At 44.0% G+C, this 20,822-nt stretch overlaps 1 pseudogene; it reads right to left on the reverse strand.

Moving 5' to 3' along the window:
* Positions 1-6,981: 6,981 nt before the first annotated feature.
* Positions 6,982-7,295, reverse strand: LOC114609517 (annotated as a pseudogene).
* Positions 7,296-20,822: the final 13,527 nt, after the last annotated feature.

The raw sequence follows: 20,822 nt of genomic DNA on the forward strand, positions 1-20,822 counted from the left end.
TATAGGCGCATGCCGTCTCGCTTAGCTTCTTGTGTGTCTTGGGGGTTGAACTGAGCTCCTCATGTGACCACCACTTTATTGGCAGCCATCTTCCCTCATCTCCTTTGTGTTGGTCTTGATCAGAAATACCTAAGGATATCTGTTATAGATGAAAAAACAAAACATTGCTTTCTAGAAGATATGAAAAAACAAAACCTGCCTTCTAGACTAGACAATACCTTAGAAATTTGACTTTAGTCTTATAATTTTAAATAAAGATTTTTACATGAAAGATACATATAGTAATGGCATCTCTCATTTGTGGTTCTGCTGTAAAACAAGTATTTATTTATTTATATTTTTATTTTTTGAGACAGTCTTTCTGTGGAAACATAGGCTGACCCTGTGCAGTCTGGGCTGGTCTTGAAGTCTTCCCACACCCAGCTTAATGAGTAATTTTTTATAGAAAGTATACCTGACCTTTTGCTCTTTTTTTTTTTTAATTTATTCATTTTAATGTATGCGTACACTGGTGCTGTCTTCAGACACACCAGAAGAGGGCATCAGATTCCATTTCAGATGGTTGTGAGCCACCATGTGGTTGCTGGGAATTGAACTCAGGACCTCTGGAAGAGCAGTCACTGTTCTTAACCGCTGAGCCATCTCTCTAGCCTGACCTTTTGCTCTTTTTTTTTTTGGTTTTTCTGAGACAGGGTTTCTCTGTGTAGCTCTGGCTGTCCTGGAACTCACTCTGTAGACCAGGCTGGCCTCGAACTCAGAAATCCACCTGTCTCTGCCTCCCAAGTGCTGGGATTAAAGATGTGCGCCACCACTGCCCAGCTGACCTTTTGCTCTTAAGATCAGTTTTCTACTTAAACTTTCCAGGCTGGAGAGATGGCTCAGCAGTTAAGAGCACTGACTGCTTTTTCAGAGGTCCTAAGTTCAATTCCCAGCAACCACATGTGATCTGTAATGGGATTTGATGCCCTCTTTTGGTGTGTCTGAAGACAGCTACAGTGTTCACATATAAAATAAATTAAGAAATCTTAAATAAAAAAAGAAACTTTGCACTTGATAGCAGTCCTATGCCGTTTGATTTATTCAGGGGTCTTATTAGGTTAGGAAATGTCACTTCCTCCTGGGTTCATGTGTTTAGGATGATTCTGGTGGGAAGCCATTGAACTCTTGTGTAAGAAGTGGGAAATGTCTCTCTTTTTCTTTGTGTGTGGGGTACGCAGGAGTCTATGCAGAGACCAGAAGTCAACTTTTGGTGTTATTCTTCAGTAACTGTCCACTTTAATTTTTTTGAGGCAGTATCTCACGCTGGGACCTGAGACCGACTGCCTGATTCTTGTCAACAAGTCCCAAGGATCTTCCTGTCCCTGCCTCCCTGGGTTGATATAGCAAGTGGATCCTACCGCACCTCTCAGAGTTTTTAATTTAGCCGAATGGTGGTGGTACATGCCTTTAATCCCAGCACTTGGGAGGCAGAGACAGGCAGATGTCTGTGAGTTCAAGGACAGCCTGGTCTATAGAGTGAGTTCCAGGACAGCCAGGGCTATACAGAGAAACTCTGTTTCAAAAACAACAACCACAAAAATTTAATTTAAAATTCAGAGCTATGGGTGTTATCAGTTGTTGGTGTGTCATTCTTGCAAAGGATCTGAGTTTCATTCCCAACACCCACATGAGGCAGCTCACAACTGCCTGTAACTATGCGTACACACGTATATAAATAAACGAATAAAAAATGTTTTTCAAGGGCTGGAGGGATAGCTTAGCAGTTAAGAGCACTAGCTGCTCTTCCAGAGGACCTGGGTTGCCAGCCACCCACATGGCCGCACACACCTGTCTGTAACTCCAGTCCATAATTCCAGTTCCATGTTTTCTGACACCCTCAGACAGACATGCATGCAAAACACCAAAGAACATAAAATAAAAATAAAAGTTAATTTTTTTAAAATTCAGTTAATGTGTGTGTGTGTGTGTGTGTGTGTGTGTGTGTGTAGGTGCTGGGGATTGAGCTCAGTTTCTCTGGTTTGCATGGCAAGTACTTTATTGACTGAGCCACCTTCCCAGCCCCAGAACAAGACAGTTTCTTTTTTATGATTTTAAGTTAAAGTGGACCCCACACTTAAATACCGTCATGGATATTTGAATGACCATGGGAGGCCATTTAAAAGATTCCTGGCTAAACCAAAGAATGTAAGTTTTGGCAGGCTGTCTCACAGAAGTACTTTACCCTGAGCAAAAGGTATTAAGGCCCAGAGGATTGTACTTTGATTTACAAATTGCATTTAGGAAGGGCTGGCTTTTTATTTTGGCCTATTTTATGAGCATGTGTCAAATTTGGGCTTGAAATATATGTCTAGTACAAGTCAGTGGGAAAAGCCACTTGTAGCTGAGTCCGATGACCTAAGTTCAATTCCAGAACGTACGTGGTGGAAGGGAGAATTCACACACAATTTTAAACAAAACCAAAAGTTTGTCTAATACAGTTCAGATAATGTCTGTATGGATGTTTGGACTTCCTAGCCACCGTAGAATTGAAATCGCCTAACCTTAAATGGTAGCTATTCCTTTGTATCCCTGGCTACACTTGAACTTCCCGACTCTTCCTCCCAAGTATTTGGATTATAGGTGTCCACCACCATGTCCAGCTTGATTTCTGTCAGTTCTAACAGAAGCATGGGGTCCTTAGAAGATCGATCTTTCCTGCCTGCCTGCCTGCCCACCCGCCCTCCGTCCCTCCCTCCTTCTTTCCCTTCCTTCTTCCTTCCTAACCTTCCTTCATTTCTTCCTTCCTCTGTGTCTCTCTTATTTGTGATTTGTCTTCAAAGTTGTCATTGTTACTAGCCTTAGGACTGCCCCCTGTGTTTTTCTGGTTTCTTTTCTCTGAGGTCAGGTTGCTTTGCTTTTCTTTGCTTTGAGTCAAGGTCCTTCTCTGGAGCTCAGTCTGGCATGGAACTTACCACGTGACCCCTGCCTGGCCTCAAATATATGTCAGTCCTCTTGTCTCAGTCTCCCAGCTGTTGGGATTATGGATATGAGCCATCATGTGTAGCTTGGGGTCCGGAATGCCAAGTCTCCATTCCACCTATCTCTGGCCAATGATAGTGAAGTGCCTTTGAATAGTGTATCCAGTTACTTTTGCATCTCTGTGACTCAGCTACAACTTGACAGTTTAAGGGATGAAGGGCTTTTTTGCCTTGTGGTTTCAGTGCATCCTTGCAAGGAATGATGGAATGATGGATCGAGACAGACTGTACCAAGGCATGGTAGGAACCAGGGCTTGGATATAACCTTCAAAGACCTGTCCCTGGTAGCCTACTTCTGCCACCTTGGCACTCCTAAAGATTCCATAGCATCTCAGTTCAGCACAGCTGGGAAATGAGCATGCAAACACCAGCCTGGGGGAGATGTCTTACGTTCCAACAGTGACAACTCAGATCTTTCTCTTTCTTCAGATTTATGGCATCCTTTTCCAGACAGGTGCTTCAGGCCTTAACTCTTGAGTTTATTCTACCTTTTGGTCTGCAAAGTATGTTGCAAATAACTTTTGCACGTAGCAAAGAACATAAGGAATTGATTTCATTTTATTTCGCCATTCTTGGTGAGCATCTAGTTCCAGTCCCTGGTTGAAGACATGGATGTAAAGTCTCTTGTCTTGTGTCTGTACTGAGACTAGACACTCACGCACAGAATATTTTCTCCTTTCCCTTTTAGCTAACCACAGTGTTGGAGGGTGAACTGCCTCTTACCCTCTCAGTCCACAGAGACTTTGGCCTTGCCCAGAAGCTACAATAGGTGTCTCATGGAGCATGACTTTTAATAATAACTATTCATTATCAAGGGAGGAGTACCAGCAACATTTCCCTTAGAGTCAATAGTCTGTCCTGAGGTTTCCATGGGGACCAGAGGGTTTGAGCAATTTCTTGGAAGAATTTTGGAAGCGAATTGAAGGGCAGAACGTTAATACAGTCAGCCTGTGCTGGCACATGTCTTTCCTGATACCATGGATGATGGATGAGTCTCCATTCAAGACCCACAGGGTGCAGAGCTTCATTCAAACTCTTTAGGACCAGATCCTGAGATCTTTTCCCTGTACTCAGATTACGAGGAAGGAAAAAATAAAATTGAATTTCAGTCATAGCTCTCCCTTAGCGCTTGATATTTGCTAGTCTGGGACGCCTCCCTGGACTGACTCACCTGATAGAGCTGTGTTGAGCCTCAAATGAGACTATAGAGGAGAGGAGAGGAGAGGAGAGGAAGAAGAGAGAAAACGGTTTATATTCTGAAAGTCAACTTTGTGTATTTGTATTTTTGGTGTGTGTGCCTGTGTATACATTTGAGTGTGTGTGTGTGTGTGTGTGTGTGTGTGTGCATGTGTATTTGGGGGCTTAAAGTTGGTGCCACATTTCTTCTTGGATCTCTCTTTACTTGCTGAAGGAGGATTTCTTGTTGAACTTGGTGCTTGGCAACTCTGGCTGGTCTAGCTAGCCAGCTTGTCCCAGGGATTCCTCCACCTCCTCTCCGATGCTGGTCTTACAGGTAGCTGCCACACCTGCCCAACTTTCTGGCTGGTTCTGGGATCCATATTCTTGTTGGTTCTTATCTTAGGGTTTCTGTTGCTGTGATGAAACACCATTACCAAAAATAACTTGGCAAGGAAAGGCTTATATAATTTTGTTTGTTTGTTTGTTTGTTTGTTTTTTGTTTTTCGAGACAGGGTTTTTCTGTGTAGCCCTGGCTGTCCTGGAACTCACTCTGTAGACCAGGCTGCCCTCGAACTCAGAAATCCGCCTGCCTCTGCCTCCCAAGTGCTGGGGTTAAAGGCGTGCGCCACCACTGCCCGGCAGGTTTATATAATTTACACTTTGATATTATAGTTCATCACTGAAGGCAGTTGGGGCAGGAACACGGACAGCAGAAACCTGGAGGCAGGAGCTGATGCAGAGGCTGTGGAGGTTACTGCTTACTGGCTTGCTCCTCATAGCTCCTCAGCCTGCTGCTTTCTTATAACAACCAGGCACTTCCAGCCCAGTGATGGCACCACCCACAATGGACTGGAGGTCCCTCCCCTGTCAATCACTAATGGAGGAAATGGCCTCCAGACAGCCTGGCCTCCTACAGCCTGGTTTATGGAGACACTTTTTCAATTGAGGTTTCCTCTATTGATAACTCTAGCTAGTGTCAGTTGACATAAAACAGTTGGCAAAAACTATATATACTATGTGTGTGGATGTTTTGCCTACATGTGCATCTGTGTATCGTATACGTGTCATGCTTGCAGAGCCAGAAGAGGCCATTGTATCCTGTAGAACTGGAATTTAGAGACTATGAGCCTCCAAGTGAGTTCTGGAAATCAAATCCCGGTCCTCTGCAAGAGCAGTGAATGTTCTTAACTGCTGAGCCATCTCTCCAGCCCCTCAGTTCTACTTCACCGTCTGTGATCAGACTTTACCCTGGCTGCAGCTACTACATGGCCTATACCTTGTAATCTCTGTAGTTAGGAGACAGAGGCAGGGGCATCAGGAGTTCAAAGCCATTCCTGCCGTCACAGCAAGTTTGACAACAGTCTATGAGACTCTTCTTCAAAACCCTCAAAGAGATGTCATAGTGGGAACCTGAATTCAAGTCTTCAGCATCCGTGTGAAAGACGGGTGTATAGCTCATGTCTGCAACCCCCCAGCATCACTGATGCAGCAACAGATGGATCCCAGGGACTCGCTGGACAGCCAGCCTGGCTGACACTGCTAGCTCTAGGCTTGGTCAGAAACTTTCTCAAAAAACTGGTAAGCTGTAAAGGAGCCTATGTTGAGCTCTGGTCTCTAAATGCGCTGACATAGGCAACTGCACATCGCTACACACACACACACACACACACACACACTCACACACATACACACACGCATTTTTAAAAATTAGCACAAATTCTTTTTTCTTTCTTGTTTGTTTGTTTGTTTGTTTGTTTTGAGGCTGGGTCTCACTATGCAGCACTGGATGTCCTGGGAATTGCTATGTAGACCAGTCGTGCCTTGGATGCGGAGAGATCTACCTTCCCTTGCCTCCCGAGTGCTGAGATGAAGACAACATGCCAAACCTGAATACATGTATTTTAACAGGTATAGCTTGAGCTACTTTGTGCAGTTCAGATTTCATTGCTCAAAAGCAGGAGAAGCCATGGCACATTGGTGTTCTCTTCTCCTGGTGTTATCGTGATTTTTTAAGATGCTCTCATGTGGTCCAGGCTGACCTCAACTCATCATCTCATCCTGAGATTACAGGCTTTCACTACCGGGGCTTGTTATTACACAATGCTAGGGTCAACTTAGGACTCCACTTGGCTTGGCTCTCCTCAGGCCCTTGCTAGCTTGCTTGTTCATCAGTGCTGACCTTTCTGACTTGCCTTCAAAGATAGGAGACCTTGGGCGTCTAAGGCGAGGTCTGTGTGCCTCTAGGGGGTATGTTTCTATGTCCTGAACTGCTTTGAGCGGCCATCCAGTGAAGTCTCAGGAGGCCCAGAGCACATACAAAGAGAGGAAACTTCATGGTAGACAAGCCAGATAGGATAACCAGATCCTTTTCTACTGTCACGGGAACTCCACACCGTACTTCAGGGAAGTTAAACTCAGATATCTTGGTCATACAGATAAGCCCTTAGAAATGGTGATCACGGGACTTTGTTGACTTGCTTGTTCCTTGACTATTCACATCTATTGTCTTGCTTGTTCTTCAACCTAAAACTGACCTTATTACTTGCCTGTAATTAAAATGATATAAAAGCAGGTTGGGAAAAAATAAACCCACCTCAGCCTCAGAACTGGCTGGGGTCATGCTACAATGTTTCTAATTGTCTGTTTTCTTTTTAATCCTGGCTCCTGCACTGGATGGAGAAACTGCTGACTTACTGAGCTGGCTTCGTCATTGTTGTCCACTAATAAAACTTTATTGGCAACTAATAATAGGTCGCTGTTACGTACCTTATGAAACCAAGCACCATCATGTTGTCTTGGTAAAGTAACTGAATTTAAGGGTGAGAAAACACACTCTGGAACTCATGTGGCTTGTTAGTATTGGTTTCCTGAAGAAACAACCTTCTGTGAGTCTACCCTTTGTTCCTACAGGCTGGCTGGACACTGTTGGGTAACCTACACTGAAGGGTCACTGAACATGACTGAAAATCGTGGCAATCCTGAAGCAATTTACATTTTACATCCGCGAAATAAGAATTTGGATTTTGGACTAGTGGTTTCTTATGTTTTTTCCTTTTCCTCTTCCAAAGACGGATGTCGTAAATCTCTAGCCAAAAACATGGTAACATTTTCACAAGTCCAGCTACGTACGGAAGGTCTCTCAGGCAAGCGACACATAATCAAGTTTTTGAAATTAGTTTAAATACTACAGGTTTGATGCTGGATATGCAGGGTCATTCAATAATCCGGAGACTTAACTGGGTGCCTTGGAATTCGTTTCTGACAGCACCTGTTGTTTCAGTCTATCCATGGGTTAAGATCTCAGGCCAATAATCTGTGTGCTACTTCAAATGCCAATCACTGGTAGGAGGTTATCATATGCCCTTCGGCCTTCTGACTGCCTTGCTATAAGTTGAGGTCTCCATGACTTTCTGGTTCACAGAATTTAGGAACACATTTAATGTTGTCTGGGTCTGATTATGGAGCTGACTGGCAGGTGAAGAGATGGGCGTGGTAAATGCAAATGAACAGCTCAGGGGAAGCCAATCACGGCTGGGGAAGGGTCCCTTTTTGGAGGTCTTTGCCTGTGGGCATTTAGTCATGTGCTGCTCACCTCAGAAGTTCCGATCAAGTTGAGTTTATGAAAGGATCACCATTTTTTTCCCTTGAGGATTTATTTATTTATTTATTTATTTATTTATTTATTTAATGTATCTGAGTACACTGTAGCTGTCTTCAGACACACCAGAAGAGGGCATCGGATCCCATTAGAGATGGTTGTGAGCCTCCATGTGGTTGCTGGGAATTGAACTCTGGAAGAGTCGTCAGTGCTCTTAACCGCTGAGCCATCTCTTCAGCCCGAAAGGATTACCATTTTATGGACATAAAATGGTCTAGGTTGTTACAAGATTACTACAGTTTTCAGTCATGCTCGGTGACTGTACCAGCCTCTCAGTACACAGAAATGCTCACCCATCCAGGAGCTCTGTGAACTCAACAGTGCAGGGATTTTAAAAAGTTTTTTTTCCCCTGTGTAGCCCTGGCTGTCCTGGAACTCATTCTGTAGACCAGGCTAGCCTTGAACTCTATTGATTCACCTGCCTTTGCCTCCCAAGTAGTGCTGGGATTGAAGGGGTGTGCCACCACTGCCCCTTAGTGCAGGCATTTTTAAATGAAGCCTTCATTCTACAGATATGGATTTTCTCCATTTTCAGCTCTCTTCCTCTGGGGAACGTGGGGTGGGGCTGAAAACAGACTTCTTATCATGGCCTGGGCTTCCTGGACATATAAGACCAGCCGGCATCAGACTCGGCATTACAATTGAAGCCTGATGGCTCATGCCACTACTCTCAGCACTCAGGAGGCTTAGGCAGGAAGAACTCAGTGTTACCCTGGGGTACAGAGTGGAACCCTGCCTCTTAAACCAAACCAAAACAAGAGTGAAGAGTTTGTCTTCGAACAAGAGATGTTCCAGGAGACCCCAAGAGATGCCTAAGATCCCAGCACCTCTGTCTACAAGGCCTTTAGGAGCTCTGTGCCAGTAACCTGGACCCCGGACCAAAGATTAGAACAAATGATTTTTTTTTCTAGCATTTCCATTTCTTAGAAATGTAGGAACTCCGTGATAGCAACTAAGGATGGGCACCTGTATTTATTATTTAATGTGTCTTATCTTTTCATGGTGGATGCTCTAAACAATTAATTAATATTGATTTTATTAATTAATTAATTTGGTTTTTGAAGGCAAGGTCTCTTTGTGTAACTTGCTTTGTAGACCAGGCTGGCCTCAAACTCAGAGAGATCCACCTGCCATTGACTTTAAGCGTTAGGATTAAAGGTGTGTACCACCATGACCAGCTTTCTAAACTCAGTTTAAAAGAGCACATTGGGAGCCGTAATGATAGCTAATGCTTGGTGAATACTCGATTGGTTCTAGGTACCACCCAAAGGTTGAATATAAATAATCTCTATGTTAACTTTATGAAGTAGGAATTGTTACTCCTATTTTTCAGATGAGGATATAGACATGGGTAACTTCCCAGAGCAGTTAGTAATGAATACTATTTGAACCCGGCTCTCACTTGAGAATGACTGTATCCTAAGAGGATGACCCAGTTACATCAGAACAAACCACTGGACCATCTCAGCTGCTGCTTCAAGAGGTCAGTGAGCTTATAAGCAACATAGAAATGCACCCCAGAGCTCAGTCTCCAAGATCATGCCTGTCATAGGCAAGGCTAAGATAAGTTCCTCAACTGTAGCCTTTCTGCAGCCGTGACTTCCCTTCACCCCAAACAGACTTCGGTATTCACATGATGGAGGTTCAGTGGGAGCGATATTGGTAGTTAGGGGTGGGGAGTGGGTATGTTAAAAAAGAGTGGCTCCTTTTGGAAACAGAACCCCACTGTGGCCTAGAATGGCCTGTAACTCCTGACCCTCCTTCAATCTCGGGCCTGACATAGGTGTGCCACTTCGACCATCTCTGAAAGTCTCTGAGCCTTGCTGGCTCACCATGGGGCATGGTTTTGAAATCCATTTTGATAGGCATTTTGCTCTCTTGGTACACAAGGGGGAGCATCCAGCCTAGGAAAGAGAACTCTAGACGGATGAATAGTCTTTGCTCTTGGCAGGGAAGAATTCTCTTGCTCTTAGTAAAAATTCTTTCTTTCAGTTTCTCCCTGAATGAACTGAAAGCAACTTACAGACATCATGAAACTTCACCTACAACAAAGACACTTTAAACACCCTTCCTAACTATAGTATTCTCATCTTGTATGTAAAGTTTAATACTGATGCAGCAACCTGGTGTCTGGTCAGATGTCTTCCAGTGTCTCCAAGAAGTTCCAGAAGTTCCTTCTCTTCCATTTTAAAGATCGGTGTGTGTGTGTGTGTGTGTGTGTGTGTTGGGAGGCAGAAAGGAGGATCTGAGTTTGACGCCAGCCTGGTCTACACAGAAAGTTCTAGATCAGCCATGTCTGCATAATAAAAGCCTGTTTCAAACAAAACAACAACAAAATGTGTTTTCTAGAAAAATTGTATATTCAAAACAGTAATAATCTGATACTTTATGAAGCAGATGATAGGACAAGAACAATAAGTAAACCCGGTAGGACCAGGTAGGAGTGGGGCTGGGAGGGGCTGGTCAAAATACATTGTGCACAAGTACGAGATTCTCAATTGGTAAATATTACATTAGTAAAAAGTCAACATATCCAGTTCCTATGCATTGAATAGTAACACACTTATTTGAGGTTAAAGTCTGTAATAACCTGAAATATTTCTATATTCCTTCCTAAGAAAGCTGCCATAAATTGTGTCTTGAAGTGACTTTTAAAATCTAGGGAAAGGCCAGGTGTGGTAGTGCACACCATTAATTCTAGCACTGAGGAGACAGAGGGGTGGAGCTCTGTGTGTTTAAAACTAGTCTGATCTACCTGTGTGTTCCAAGACAGAGCTATATCGTGAGACCCTCTAGGAAAAACAACCCCGTTCCCTTCAACAAAAGTGAATAAAACCTAGGGGGAAAACCTCATTAAGATTATCAAGGGACAAATATATTCTTAGGGAAAAAAGATGGTTTTTATTCCTGCATTGAAATACAGCTTCACACAAAGGTGGCGGCTCACACCTTTGATCCCAATCCTCAGGAGGCAGATACAGGCTCATCTCTTAAGTTTGAGGCCAGCCTGGTCATCTACAGAGTGTGTTCCAGGACAGCTAGGGCTGTCTGAAACCCTGTCTCAGAAAAAAACAAAAAAAAACAAAAAACCCTAAACAATATATATTTATATAAAACAAAACAGAACACACACACACATACACACGCACACAGACAGAGAGCTCCGTAGGGCTTAATGGGAAGAGTGGTAATGAAGGCGAAACATCCTGCTTCAAGGACAAAGGTAGAAGCCTGCAATCTTCCTGTGGTTGCATTCATATGTAACCTGCTCTCTTTAACCTGATGCTTAGGAGATCTGTGTCTAGACAGTTGAGCAAAACAGGAAATGAGTTACACTGTCCTAGCTTCAGAGAATTTAACCTCATGGTTTTCCTCTTGAAGCTGGATCTACTTAAAAAAAAAAAAAAAGAAAGAAAGAAAGAAAGAAAGAAAGAAAGAAAGAAAGAAAAAGGAAAAAGCATGCCTTCTGGCCAGAGAATTTTTGGGACATTTCAGGAGCTATAGAAATTCAGGGCCTCTCTCAGGGTACACAGATAGCTATTTCTTTTTTTTTTTTTTTTTTTTTTCTCTTCTCCCTCTTGCTCCGGTCCCGCTCGCTCTGGCCCAAAGGTTTTTTATTTATTATATGTAAGTACACTGTAGCTGTCTTCAGGCATTCCATAAGAGGGCATCAGATCTCATTACAGATGGTTGTGAGCCACCATGTGGGTGCTGGGATTTGAACTCATGACCTCTGGAAGAGCAGTCAGTGCTCTTAGCCATTGAGCCATCTCTCCAGCCCACAGATAGCTATTTCAAAGAAGGAAATGAGAACATGATTTTATGGTGGTGCTTGGACCATAAACTGAATGTAGTAGTTTGTAGGAATACGTTTGCCTGCTTCTTCTGGATTCCAAGGATGAGTACATAGCAGATTAATTCTTGAGCTCCTCGAGGGCAAGCTCAGCCCGGTGACTCATTCTCTGTTCTGGAAGCAGTATGACGCTGTAAGATCATCAGAAAGCCCCTCAAGAGCAGTTTGTAACAAAGTAACTAACATCACAGGGACACTTTCTATGTGCCAAGCATTGAGCAAACCCTAAGTGTTACATTATTACATCATGCTGTTTATGTTGCTAAGATAAAACACTCTGCCCCAAAACAACTGAGAGGAGGAAAGGGTTTGTTTGGCTCTTATACTTCTGGGTCACAGCCCATCACTAACAGAGCAGAGACTCAAGCAGGGCCTTGAAGCAAAAATCCATGGAGGAATGCTTGCTTGCCCACTTGCTGGCTCATGCTTAGTTAACTTTCATATACAGCTCAGGTCTTCCTGTGCAGGAGATAGTGCTGCCCACAGTGGGCTGTGCCTTCTACATCCATCTACAATCAAGACACTCCATCACAGAGATGCCCATACAACAACCCTATAAACCGTTTACTCAATAGAGACTATATATTTTCAGGTGATTCTGACTTGTGTCCAGTGTCAGTTAATATTAACTAGGACACATATTTAACACTTGCAACGATCGTAACCTGTGGTCACCACTCGAATACTAATTTTTTTCTGATTTTCTAAAATTAATTATTTATTAATTATTATTAATTATCGATCTCCCTCCCAGTCCCCCCTGCCCCAGTTCTTCACCCCTCCCCTCCTTTGCCTTTGAGAGGGTGCTCTCTCAACCCCTCCTCCACCCTCTCCCCACTCCTATTCCACTCACTAATTTTCTAGCTTAAGAAAGGAAAGTTAAGGGTGAAGAATTTGCAAGGGCCGGGCGGTGGTGGCGCACGCCTTTAATCCCAGCACTTGGGAGGCAGAGGCAGGCGGATTTCTGAGTTCGAGGCCAGCCTGGTCTACCAAGTGAGTTCCAGGACAGCCAGAACTACACAGAGAAACCCTGTCTTGAAAAACCAAAAAAAAAAAAAAAAAAGAATTTGCAAGGGTAGTAACCCTGGCACATGCATTTAAATCATGAGTCTAAAGTCTGTGTTCTTAGCTAATGTATTAATTTTCAGACAAAAATACTTGACAGAAACAGTTTCAGAGAAGAAATTTTCAGCTCTGTTTCCAGGGTATCAGTCCACCATGGCAGGGAGGTCAAGGGTAGTTCATGTCATAGTAGACAGGAAGCAGAGAAAAGGGAAGGCAGGAAGAGGTTAGGGGAGGATATGTTTCCCAGGAACATACTCCCAGTGATCTATCTTTTCCAGCTAGTCTCCCACCTTTCGTCACATCCTGATTATGCCGTTTTATTATGACTACATTGAAGGATGAATCCCTTCATCAGGTCAGTGTCCTCAAGAGCTAATGGTTGCTGGTGAGACTCCTACAGACAGATCTGGAGGTGCACTTTACTAATCTAGGTGCCTCGCCATCAAGCTGATAATCAAAATTAGCCATCAGAGATGGTATGATGCCCTAGGTAGTATTTGACACAAACCATGGTCATCTGGGAAGAGAGGATCTCAACTGAAAAATTGCCTCCATCGGCAATTGTCCTGTGGGCATGTCTGACTGGCATTTTCTTCAGAATCGATGTGGGAGATCCCAGCATACTGTGGGGGGTGCCACTTCTAGACAGATAGTCCCAGGTTACACAAGAAAGCAAGCTGAGCAAGCCATGGGAAGCAAGCCAATTAGCAGCATGCCATCACAGTCATGGCTTCAGCTCCTATCTCTGGGCTCCTGCCCGAGTTCCCTCAATGTTGGACCATGATCTGGGAGTTATATGTTAATTGAACCCTTTCCTCCTCAAGTTGAGTTTTGGTCATGGTGTTTCTCACAGCATCGGAGAAGGTCAGTAAACCCTGTGATTATACAACTATTGTGAGAAGTCAATGAGACGTTTGTAGTAAATTGATCATAGTGCTTAGTCTGTAATAAACATCATAATTCCAATTGATGCTTACATATATCAGCCAAAGTATGCTGTTCTTTGGTGTTGAGGTGAGTTTCATCTTTGTCCTGTGAAAGAGACATGTGGTCGGTATTCCTAAATATCTATTGAAATGGCTTTATACTCAAAGTTTTGCATGCAGTATAACAGAAATTTAGTGATGGTCACAGCTGCTTAGGAGTTCATAAACAGCGAGAATTGGCTCATGCTAAAAGAAAGTCTGTCGCTTCTTCCAGTCTAAGACATAACTGACTGCACAGCGCATGTATCAAATGCTCTGTAAGAGTCACCCAAAGACTGTTGTGATACATCCCCTTTGCTCAATGATCTAGCAATCAAGTAGAGAATACATTAAAAAAAAAACCCCAAAACCCCACTCAAATAGTTACATAATAAGTTAAATTGCATTATAAAAGAATAAAGATATAAAATAATAAATTTGAACCATAGGTATGCATCTAGATTTTACTTTTCAAGGTGGAAGGCATCTTTGAGGAGGTGACTTTTAGTAATGAGAAAGTGCCCAGGAAGAAGGGCCAGAGATGCATAAAAACTTGATGAATTCAAAGACCTGAATGAAAGTGACCATGACTGGAGCGTAGCAGGATGAGGGGATTTTGGGCCTTCCTCCTCCTCATACTAGGTCCTTTGCCATGGCAATTTAGATGGCAAGTCCACAAGAAAGGTTTGTCAGCGGGAGAGATTGGCAAGACCAGTGTTTATGTGGGACCAAGGGAATACTGAAGCTGGAAATGCAGGCCAGAGTACAGTCTTATCTCTGGGTTAGAGTCCTGGAAGGAAACCAGGACTCTGATTGGATAGTTGGAAGAGAGTTTAACAAATGGAGTAAAGGTATGGACATTGCTAGGAGGAGCCACAGAGGATACAGTCAATGTAGTTGGCCAAGGTCATTAACGCTGGGGCTCTACAGCAAGCAGTGTCCTTAGTTCTCTAAGAGCTCCCTGTCCCAATCACTCCGGCATGTGAAGATGCTACTGGAACCAGCAAGGCTGACTTTGCAGATGGGACTGAAAGATTCTGAGATGATCCTGGCTTACATAGTGGTATCAGTGAAGTAAAAATATGTTATGATGATCGGGGGCGTCCTCATTGGTGAGTTACAAATCTTATGATACATAGTTTCAAACTGAGTATAGAAAAAGTAGAAAAATACATTTTGGGAGGTATTCCAGTGATAGAGCAAATTGCCTAATATTGGCAAGGTCCTGGGGTTGATCTTTAGCACTAAAAAAAAAAAAAAAAAAAAAAAAAATGATAAAAGATGGGGGAGGTAGAAGGGGAAAGGGAGGAAAAACAGAACAAAGATTTTACTCATTTAAACTATTGAATATTATAAATAGGGAAATGATTCAACTAAATATAAAATGGTAAATTAGGGACAATGCTATTTATGAGGCTACAGCCATGTTCCAATCAGGCTAGCCTGAGTCTGATTATTTAATATGAATGGATGTTTTCCATGGCTTCTCTACAGCTATTGGCTGCCTTTTAGTGAGTGCTTCTATTTCGCAGGCAGATGGGGCTATTGTCCACATTTTCCTCTCTAGCCTACAAGAGAGTATTCTTTGGGGACTGGTATGGTTATGTAAACACCATGAGCAAGCACAGTGCTTGCTTCAAGGACTAGAAATTCACCTTTGAGGGTGTGGCACCCAGTTCCAAACAGCAGCCTGGACGAGGGGCAGCCGTTGATCTGGGTGCAAGGTTGCAGACTCAATGTGTCAGGATGGCCCCTTTGTCGCAGTCCATGGTTAGGATCCTAGAATGAAGTTAGGCTTCTTCTAATTTGAATTTGGATCTAAAAAATGCATGGAAAGGTTTTTAAAGTCCGAGCTGGATTGCTGAGTTGTGAGTTAATGTAAAACAAGGTTTTATCAGTCGCTGCTTTGGAAAAAGGGGTTGTGTCTTTGCATTCCCAGGAGGGCCCAGCAAGACTGGACACTCATAGGCTCAGTTTAAATGAATCTCGTTGCTACCGAGTGCTTCTGAATGAGCTCTATGTGTTCCCTGGGCCTCAGCTTCCTCCTTTTAAAAGTATGACATGAAACAGAACTCAGTTAGCAGAATCTAGAAGTTCAGGCATTTATCATGCTTAGATCAGCGCCTCACCACTCAATACAAAAACAGCGGAATAACTTTAGTATTGATTGACTTCTCAATTTACTGTCTCAGGTGCCTACCTGCTTGCCGTCTCACCTCTCTTCCTCCTCTGGGTTTTTGTTTGTTTGTTTGTTAGGTTTCTTCCCCACCCCCTGGAGGCAGTCTCTCTATGCAGCTTGGCTGTCCTGGAGGTCACTATGGAGACCAGTTGTCCTTGAATTCACAGAGATCTGCCTTCCCAGTGCTGGGATTAGAGGCCCCTGCACCATACCCAACAGTCCGCTGAGCACTTGTCTTGCCCTGTGTTGTGCATGAGGACATGGGTGCAGAAAAGCAGATTCAGTAAGTGTGTTAAATGTCATGATGTCTACACTATACCGTGTATCCTGATTTCGGAATATTGTTTTTCTTTTTTAAATTTTTTTAGTTCACATATGAATAGTAGGTATCATTATGACATTTTATATATATATATATATATATATATATATATATATATATATATATATTCTTATTTACCATCCATTATCATTTTTTTTAAAATTCACTTTACATCCTGGTCACAGCCCCCCTCCTTCCTCTTACTAATCCCTCCCCCGTTGCCCTTCCCCTTCTCCTCAGAAAGAGAAGCCCCGTTGTTACCCTGTTACCTGTCCTCATCCCTCCTTTTCTATTTATTTATTTATTTATTTATTTATTTATTTATTTATATGACTATACTGTGGCTGTGTTCAGACACACCAGAAGAGAGCATTACAGATTGTTGTGAGCCACTGTGTGGTTGCTGGGAATTGAACTCAGGACCTCTAGAAGAGCAATCAGTGCTCTTAACTGCTGAGCCATCTCTCCAGCCCCCTCCTTTTTTCCTTTAGTCACCTCCTTTCCTCCATAATTCCCCTTCTACTTTCAACACACACACACACACACACATACACACACACACACACGCACACAGACACGCATGCATTCACTGTTCAACCTAGCTTCTGAATAGGAGAGAAACTGTGATATTTTATGTCTCCCCATTGGACTGTAGACTACTGTAAATGTTGCTTTACATGAGCTTAGCTTTACCCTAGTATGTAGGGCTCTCAAATGTGACTTGCTGTCTTTTTGTTTCTTTATCAATTTTTTGATATTAGGTCGCATATGTAGCCCAGGATAGGTTCGAAATCTCTGTAACCCTCCTGCTTCAGCTGCCTGAGAGCTAGGATTATGGACCACAACGACCAGGTTTGTTTTGTCTGAGATAGGATCTTGCCAGGTTGGTTTCAGACTTACAATCCTCCTGCTGTAGTGCTCCTCTCTGGCCTCCCCATCTCAGTGCTATGTGACGTGACTCATTTATTTACTTATTGATTGATCTGATAGACTTAGCCCCACGCATTAAGCAGACACATAGTGATGAGTGACTGGGAGCAGCTTGCTGGGGGGGGGTGTCTTAGTTTGGATTATAAATGTGAAAAGATGATTTTATGTTTTTCAAGTATTGGCTCTCAAGTAGATCATATGGCCCTCTCCAAGTCTTTCCTCTGATGATTTTCAGGGAAAATCTACTGTTTCAGGCAACTTTTTAGCCTCTGAGACATAAATCTGGTTTTGGTTTAAAACAGGTGTTTTCTGTAAAATGGTTGCTACCACTAGTTTAAACAGTATGCAGAGACTAGCATATGGTGGAGCATGGACTGGCTCTTTCTCTTTGTTTTTTTTCTCAGACCCGTAGCACTAAGCAGAGAACGCAAAGTGGACTTAGTAAATTGTAAAGGGTGCTTCTGTAAAACTGACTCCAAGTCGGACAAACACACAGATGCATCTTACCACACAGAAAGTGCCAACTCAGTCACTCTTCTCTGTGCTGCCATCACAGACTGTGTCCTCACACCCATTTTGCAGATGAGAGAACTGAGACACACCCAGGGCTAGCCCACTGTCCACTGCAACTAGAGGGCTGGGCTGGCTGACTCTATAGTCTATGTTCTGGGTGCTCTGTTGTTTCTTGGAAGGAAGCAGGGGCTGTGTCGACTAATTCTGAAGTGAAGAAAAGACTGAGTTGTAAAATATAATTAAGACAACCCAAGGCAAGCTGGGGGAGTGCAGAAAGGGTGAGCCACACGCACTTTCCCGTGGGTGGGGACCACCGCTGTCACTGTCATGGCATCTGCCAAGTCTGGTTCCTCAGGATGTGGCAGCTGGCTGAGTGCCTCTGGTGGCCACTCGATTCCACCCTCCCCCTGCCTTTTGCCTTCTGACATCTCCTGTGCCCATCTCCTGAGACAGCTCCATCTGACTTTCCTCTCCCTCCTCCTTCTAGGAGGCTATCTGAATCAGCTGCTGAGAGAGACTACCTCTGGGCTGCCTCTATCTGTGTGTGTAGAAATAAACGCATAAATAAATGACCTTTAAAATAAAAAAACAAAATGATTTCTTTAGTGCATAGATAACTGGCAGGAGTTGGTTTTCTCCGTCCACCACGTGAATCCCAGGGCTCAAACTCAGGTTGTTGGGCTTGGTGGCTGGTCTACCTACTGAGCCAGCTTACTGGCTGCTCTGTTTCATATGCATTTACCTATATCTCTACTTTGATACATACATTATTTAAAGAAAAAGGTCTTGTTCCTGAAATACCAGTCCCTCGCCTCTCTTTTCCTGCATCTGTACTTAGATCAAGTATTCATTATTAGTGATTTTTGAAGACAGGGTTTCTCAGTGTAACCAGCCTGGCAGTCCTGGACTCACTTGTAGACCAGCCTCCCTCCCACCCCCCACCCCCCACCTCCTGCTCTACTTATCCACTTTACATCCTGCTCGCTGCCCCCTCCTAGTCACCCCCTCCCACAATCCTTTCCCTACTCCACTCCCCTTCTCCTCTGAGCAGGTGAGGACTTCCCTGAGTATCCCCCTACCCTGACATTGCAAGTCTCTGTGAGGCCAGCAGCTTCCTCTCCCACTGAGGCCAGACAAGGCAGCCCAGCTAGAAGAGCATATCGCATGTACAAGGCAACAGCTTTTGGAATAGCCACCTCCCCACTCCGGTTGTTCAGGACCCACATGAAGACCGAGCTGCACATCTGCTACATACGTGCAGGGAGGCCTAGGTCCAGCCTGAGAGCCCCGAGGGTCCAGGTTAGTTGACTCTGTTGGTCTTCCTGTGGCATTCCTATCCTCTTAGGGATTCAATCCTTCCTCCTATTCTTCCTTAAGAGTCCCCAGGCTCCATTCAGTGTTTGGCTGTGGGTGTCTGCGTCTGTCTGAGTCAGATCCTGGATGGAGCCTCTCAGAGGACAACCATCTTAGACTCCTGTCTGCAAGCATAATAGAGTATCATTAATAGTCTCAGGGATTGGTGCTTGCCCATGGGATGAGTCTCACACTGAGCTGGTTATTGGTTGGTCATTCCCGCAGTCTCTGCTCTATCACCTGTCCCTGCATTTCTTGTAGACAGGATAAATTTGGGGTTGAAAGTTTTTTGGCTGGGTTGGTGTCCCTACCGCTCCACTGGGTTTCCGACCTGGCTACATACAGGATGAGGCCTCTTTAGGTTCCATATCCCCAATGTTGTGAGTCACAGCTTGTAGGTCACCCCCATCAATTCTTGGGTGCCTCTCTTATTCCAGGTCTCTGTCTCTTCCCAGAGATGTCTCCCACCTCTCCACCCCCATCAGTTGCAGATTTCCATTCATTCTCATGGCCATATGGCCATCCCTCTTGTCCTGCCCCACTCCTGATCCAGCACCCCCTCCATTCCCCTACCCATCCCCTCTCCCATCCAGTTTCTTCTCCTCTCCATCTGCCTATTATGACTCTCTCTCTTTTTTTTTTTTTTTTTTTTTTTGTTTTTCGAGACAGGGTTTCTCTGTGTAGCCCTGGCTGTCCTGGAACTCACTCTGTAGACCAGGCCGGCCTCGAACTCAGAAATCCACCTGCCTCTGCCTCCCAAGTGCTGAGGTTAAAGGTGTGTGCCACCACTGCCTGGCTCTAGTCGTACTTCTTACGTCATTTTTTTTTGAAGGAGAATTAATAGCAGGACTGGGGTGCATTTCAAAATTCAAGTGTTAAGTAAAAGATCCACGGGTAGGAAGCCCAAGCAAGCCATAGTCAATTGAATGAGGGTTCCCAACTCAGTTCTTCAACTCTTGTTGCTCAATGAACAATAATGATTGCTAACGTCTCTTGAATTCCTATTGTTGTCGGTCTCCAAGAACTTTACATATCTTCCTATTTATCCTTACCATATCTTGAATGTGAAATGTCTCCTGTAGGCTCGTGTGTTTGAACTCTTGGGTCTGCAGCTGGTGGCGGTGTTTTGTATGCTTCCGAAACCTTTAGGGGGTGGTGGACCCTGGCTAGAATCGCTATGGGCTGGCCTGAAAGTGTTGAAGGCTGGCCCTCCTTCCTACCTGCTGCTTCCTAGGTGCCGCAGGCTTATGCCTCCATGACTTTTCCTGGTGTGATGGACTGTATTCCTTCTTGAAGCATCAGCCGGAAAAGCCTCTTCTTATTTCAATTGCTCTGCTCAGACATTTGCTCATAACAACAAAGAACAGAACAGTAACTAGTATATTTCTCAACTGCAAGAAATAGGCCCTGTGGGTGAGAGTTCCTGGGGAGCAGGACTGACTACCAAGGCAGATTGATTAGAACCCCAGCTCGGTGGGAAGGTTAGACTGTGGCAAGTCCCCATCCATTTTTAAAGTGGTCCTTTGCTTCTTTAATGACCATTTACTACCCATCTCTGTATGTGGCCTGACATCCTTATAAGCATTAGATAAGTCCCTTGGATGCAGGAACAGACTCTTCTAGTGTCTACCAGTCCCCAAACTAAGAACGCCATGAGACAGCATCTGAAGGCTAGAGCAGGAGTTTCTCCCACTTTGCTATAACCCACTGTGATGGTTTGCATATGCTTGGCCTGGGGAGTGGCACTGTTAGGAGGTGTGGCCCTGTTGGAGTAGGTGTGTCACTGTG

The sequence above is a fragment of the Grammomys surdaster genome, unplaced genomic scaffold (assembly GCF_004785775.1).
Source record: "Grammomys surdaster isolate TR1022 unplaced genomic scaffold, NIH_TR_1.0 125974, whole genome shotgun sequence".
Taxonomy (NCBI): Eukaryota; Metazoa; Chordata; class Mammalia; order Rodentia; family Muridae; genus Grammomys; species Grammomys surdaster.